Source organism: Cololabis saira, chromosome 15 (assembly GCF_033807715.1).
Source record: "Cololabis saira isolate AMF1-May2022 chromosome 15, fColSai1.1, whole genome shotgun sequence".
Lineage (NCBI taxonomy): Eukaryota > Metazoa > Chordata > Actinopteri > Beloniformes > Belonidae > Cololabis > Cololabis saira.
In genome coordinates, this window is record NC_084601.1 from 40107899 (window position 1) to 40113898 (window position 6000).

Genomic DNA, 6000 nt, shown 5'->3' on the forward strand with positions numbered 1-6000 from the left:
TGGATGAGGTCTTCATTAAATACTCCAACATGGTATCCATTCATTTATTCCAGTGAAAGCAGCTCAGTCTGCACATCTTCCACAAATCTCTTCTCTCCTGCTGATCTGCTTCCTGGTTTTCCATCTCCCTGCACATGCTCATTAGTGTCTCTGTTCCAACCACACTCAGCTCTGCTGAAGACGTCCTACTGTGAATCCTCTCAGACACTAGAAACACTGTCAACGTTTTCACTCTCTAAATCTTCATGTTTCATTGGTGATAAAGGAGTCATAGTTGAGCTGTTGTTTTACCAGTTTGTGCAGCAGTTTTACAGACAGAACCTTGAAACGGTTGATGTTGATGTTGGTAGAACCAGTTAGTCTGCAGGAAAACTTTGTGGTGAAGCTGCTCTTTTATTTCATCCCAGATAATAATGTTCACGTTCACGTGTTTCATGATTAATGTTCTTAAAGTCACCAAAGAGGAAAAGACCTGAATTCTGTCGTTCTGCTGTTGTTCTGACGGGTCAAAAATACAGAACACAAACTAAATACACTATTTAAAAACTGTTGAGAACAAAGGTTTGAAGTCTCTTTCAGACTTCTCGTGAGTTTTTATGAAATAAATAATAAATTATTTACACAGCTGTTCATTCAAATAAATGTATTAGAGAAATAATGATGACGCAGTTTTTAACATGTTCTGCTGTTTTACCTGTTAATAATTTGAAACAATGACTTTGATGAAATTGTAAAAGAAACAGTGTCTTACGTTGTTGTCATCTGTGATCCGTCCACCCATTTCCATGACCATTCCCATTTCAGACCAATCCAGGAGTTTTTATTTGTGTCCAGTTGTGCCACAAAATCCTAAATGACGAGACAAAAGTAGTTTCTGCCATCATGAATCTGATATCTGTCTCAGTATCCTGATGATTGTGTTTGAAAACAATCTATATGATTTAAAAACAGATTTTTAACTGAAATCCATCAGGATGGAGACAGAAGCAGCACAGACTGACAGCAGGTGAACACAAGTAACAGAAAACTGCAGTAACATCAGATACACTGATATCAAACACCTACCTGCTCCTCTTTGCTGTTAATGATCACCAGATCAGCTCCTCTTTCCTCACACTCCCTCCTGCTCTCTGACCAGGTTTTACTCACGGTGAATTTTTTGTAAAAACTGGATCCAAATCTTCTCCATCCTTCAGGACATTCTCCTTAATATCAGATATCAGACAGACAAGTTTTTAGAAAGATTTCATGTTCTGAGCATCACATTCATGAGTGTTCTTTCAATATTCAGAAATCTCCTTCAGGTGTCTTGTTTACCTTTCAGGTTATAAAAACATTTTAGCTCTAGCTTTCCATCTTATTTATTTTTAATTAAATGACACTAATAGAAATAAGTTATGGGGGCTTACGCTGAAGTTCAAGTTTATTTGGTAATAAATCTTTCTTACCACCAAGGTAATCATCTTTGAGCTGATTATAAGTGTTGTTCAGTTGGTTATAGTTGGCCTCTAGCTTACTGTAAGTGGTATTTAGTTGGTCGTGTTTCCTCTGCAGCTGGTTTTTGTCCAAAGTCATTTCTGGTTAGAAGAATAACATAAAAACAACTCAAAATATCAAAACGTGTTTCATCCTGTGTAGGTTAAATATGTGATAACATTTGTGGTGGTTGAGGAGCAGGTGGTAGAGAGACTGGATGGTGGAAGGTTGGTAAAACATAAAATAAATTAACAAGAACTGGTCAAACAGACATTCTGTTGAAAAAAAATGAATAGATTATAAAAACAAAAATGGACAAAAACTATTATTCATTACTGAAGTACAGAGATTTGACAGATAAACATCTAAAACCTGAAGGGAAGTGAAGTCCTGAGGACCTGGATTCAAGAAAACTGATCTATGAAGGAGAAACATGAAATAAAAAGAAAATGCATCATGTTGTTGCTTATATTGACCGCTAGATGGCAGCGTTGTAACTGAATACACTCAGTTTCAGCCTCCTGGACATGTGCTCGCCTACATGTGCGTGTGACCCATGGATGTATTAGAGACCTGGATGGGACGTCAAAAATGGCCGCCCATTCATTTCAATGCATTCTGCTCAGCCAGCGCATACGCCGAAAAAATGTCTGACTTCCGGGTTTACTTCCACGTACACTGGCCCATAGAGCATGCGCAGTTGAGTCACCTCCCATGATGCTCTGGGGCCTCCCATCATACCCCGGGGCAATGACGCGAGTATTAATATAATATGTATTAATATAATATATTAATTAATGTATATTATTACATGTATAGTATTACATATATTATTAATGTATTAATATAATATAATTATATAATATATATTAATATAAACATCTGTGGAATGCACGGACACGGCTGTGACGTCAGCTGTGACGTCACGCCCAGAAAGAGACTTTTCTTTGACTTTTCTGGCCGTTATAAAACATTTTTGACGGATATAAAGTCCATGACTTAAAAATATAGAATACAAAGATTAGTAATTGCCGGTGATTACAGCTGGAGGTTCCTGTGAACAGTTTTAGAGGCTTCTCTTTTACTATTGCGGTCTATGGGAAAAAAGCTTTCTGGGCCCCATGGCATTTTTTGTTGCAGTACCGCGGCTGGACACTGGGAAAAATCGGCGTGCCTGCTGAGTGCGAGACTGGGGGGCTGGTGTGACCGCGCACACATAAGGGCCGGTCCAAGCCTCCATGGGGCCCTAATCTAAATGTGATTTTGGGGCCCTCTATTACTGCCAATAATACTGATTATTGATCATTCAAACACTCAAACACTATAAACTTATTTCATGTTCTTCCCTGTCATTACAAATACACTTGTAAACTAGTGGTAAGAACTTTTTGTTGTAGTTAGATTGTAATCCACAGTGATTAACATCATGGAAGCTACAACAGATTAACAAACTTGCAGAAAAATCTTTCAATTAATATTGATCAGTCAGCAGCTGCCCCTACTGGCCACTCAGAGAAGCAACAGGTCAAAGGTCAGAGAGCTGCACAGTTGCAGCAGAGTTGTTTCCATCATCCTATTGTCAGTCTGGCAGGTTTTTACCATCTATGGTTTTTATCTGAAATGGAGCAAATTCAGCTACAAGAGCAGCCTGGGATTGATTCAATATTTAAGGTGATATAGTACTAAGTTGATACTGAGTGTCATCTACAGTGTAGGCCTACTAAAAGAAACGAAATAATCACATAGATCATTAATAAACCATTTACTGTAAACGTTATCTACTTTATTTTTGGTTTTAAATAAACTGCAACAGAAATGTGCAACAACAATTTGAAGTCTACTCTAGTCTGTTAAAATAATATTGTTTATGTAATATTAATTATTGTGTTTTCGTACAATAACATACCTTTGATAATGTATGAATCATCACTCACACATAAAAAAATATTTATTTATTTTTTTAACTCTTGGGGGCCCCCTAGTGGTCACGGGGCTCTAAGCAGCCGCTTATTTCACTTATGCCTTGGGCCGGCTCTGCTTACTACCACTCACGTTCAGATCTTTTTTTTACATCATCCTCTGATTTACATTGTCTATATTTCTCAAGTGTTTTCATCGTGTGGGATACACAAATATCACATTTAAATGTATCATTCAGTCCGTTTTCTGACTCTTTTTTCTGCTGTGTGTCTCATCTGCTGGAGAAACTGCTCATAATTACCATGCCATGACACTTTGTTTAAAAAATTAATGAAAGTTGAAAACATTTTAGGTGGTTATTGTGTAGCTTGAGTTTGTTGCTCATTTTAAAAGTTTTCTTACCATTGAGTTTGGTCTTCAGCTGGTTGACTTCCAAGGTGACTAAAAGAGCTGTAACACACAATCACTTTGCTTTAAATCAACAGAAATCATTTACTTTAAGGTTGTTATTGGATAATGATCTACTGTTAAAAACTGTAGTTATATGTTTTTAATCAACAAGCAGTGCAGCGTAATGTCAGTAAACCTGACATGCTGAGGAAATTATTAGGAACGGAAATTTTATAAGTGATTATTTTCATCACTGGGATGTAATGGTGTGTGTTGTATATATGAAAGTCAAACATCTCCTCAGATGTTACCTTCTAATTAGGGTCCGAGCACTTACAGTATGAAGGCCCTATTGTATCTGTAGGAATTCTTCTTCTTCTTATTTTTCTTTTGACGAAATGATGGTCTTTTTTCCCCCTAAACGTGCCCCAAAAGTCACCAAACTTTTCACCAAGCCAGGCCTGGTGAAAAATGTGATATTTCATGGTTTGCATTAATGGGCGTGGCCTAATGGCTCAACAGCGCCCCCTAGAAAACTTTTCTCTGTCATAACCTTTGAACGGGTTGTGATAAAGACATGTGGGTGGTGTCATCAGACTTGGTTTTTAGTCCTTGACCTTCATTGGTGCTAATTAGCCCCGCCCCTTATTCTGATTGGTCGATATTTCATAGTTCCTATTTTCTGTTAAAGGAGCTTGAGGCTCCTTTTAAGAAATGAGACTCTCTAGCGCCACCCTTCACCACGACGGCCGTCGGGGGTACTGCAGCCAACAGCGAAGCCGGCACAGGAGAACGGGGAGAACGTGCATGCAGCGTCATGTGACGTCACATCCGCAGGACAGCGCGGGAAATTCGGGACCGAATTGCAGCACATTTTGCAGCACACAGCCTGTTCAAGGCAACGGAGAGATACGCTAGAGGGAACATTCTTTTGGGTTTGGAACGCTTCATCTGACATTATTACTAGAAAACTTAAAATGTATACAAATTTTTTTCATAAATCCTGCCATAATCCGGCCTCAAGCTCCTTTAAAACTTTTGAATGGTTTGACATAGGAAGTAGTGGGTGGTGTCATGTCTGGTTTGCTTATGGGGGCGGTGGCAATGAGTGCGAGGGCCCGTTCATCGCTGCTTGCAGCTTTAATTCATGTTCATATCCTTTTAGTGTCTGCAGAAGTTTAATTGTGATGAAGAGGTTTACACGATGCTTCGTTGTCTGGGGGAATTTCCACTTGATCTGTCTCTCAAGGCAAACTGGTTCTAGAGGACGGATCAGTTTATCGTGGTTTTTCTGACTCTGATGGTTATTTGAAGATCAACAGCTCGATGTTCGTCCCCCAGCAAGCGGTACTGTGGCTGCTGCTTGGAACCAGACAGGAAGGGCGTTTTAGATAGTGTGTCACACTCTATTTGTTGTGGTGAGTGAGTTCACTCTCCCCCGTGTCACACCACCACCTTCATGTCATGCAAGCATTTAAGCTGCACTGAGGTCTCATGTGGTCAGCTTGTCTTTGCAGCATGCACTACTTTCCAGCACTCATTTGCAGTTCGATGACTTGGTTTGGATTACGGATCGCCCTTGATCATGTGTTCTTGTCTTTGCTCCGACCTTCTGTCCGCCTACAAAAAGTATTTCATCTTCTCTCTCTAGATGTAGTTTGACCGGCTGATCAACCTTCTGCCCTTCCACCACAATCCTTCGGCCTTGAACCTCTGGACCTTGTTTGCCCCACTGATGGTCTGCCAGGTTCTGCTTCGGTCTCTATCACGATTCCAGCTTGTCCCTCCCTGGTGTTGTCACCATCATCGAACACCTAAAGGAATAGTTTTGCCTGTTCAAGGGCACTCACTAGCCTGCCAGTCAGTGTTCTTTTCTGCTGGTTCTTCAAGTCTTCATAGGATGGTTGGGTACTTCCAGCTGGAAATCCTTCCTGGGGATAATTCAGTCAGACTTCTCCTGTTAACCTGTCGTTGTTGTTCTGCACTTGGGTTCTAAAAATCATCTCATAGACATAGTGAGCACCAGGGGTCCGTTTCACAAAGCAGGTTCAACAAACTCTGAGTCTAATCCTGAACTCTTAGTTGATCTACTCTGAGATCGGAAACTCTGAGTTTTCGGTTCCAGAACAGCGGATTTGAGGTAATTTACTCAACTCTAAGTAGTTTCACCTGGAGTTAAGCTCGTGCGTGAGGGAAATAAAAAGCCATCATCAG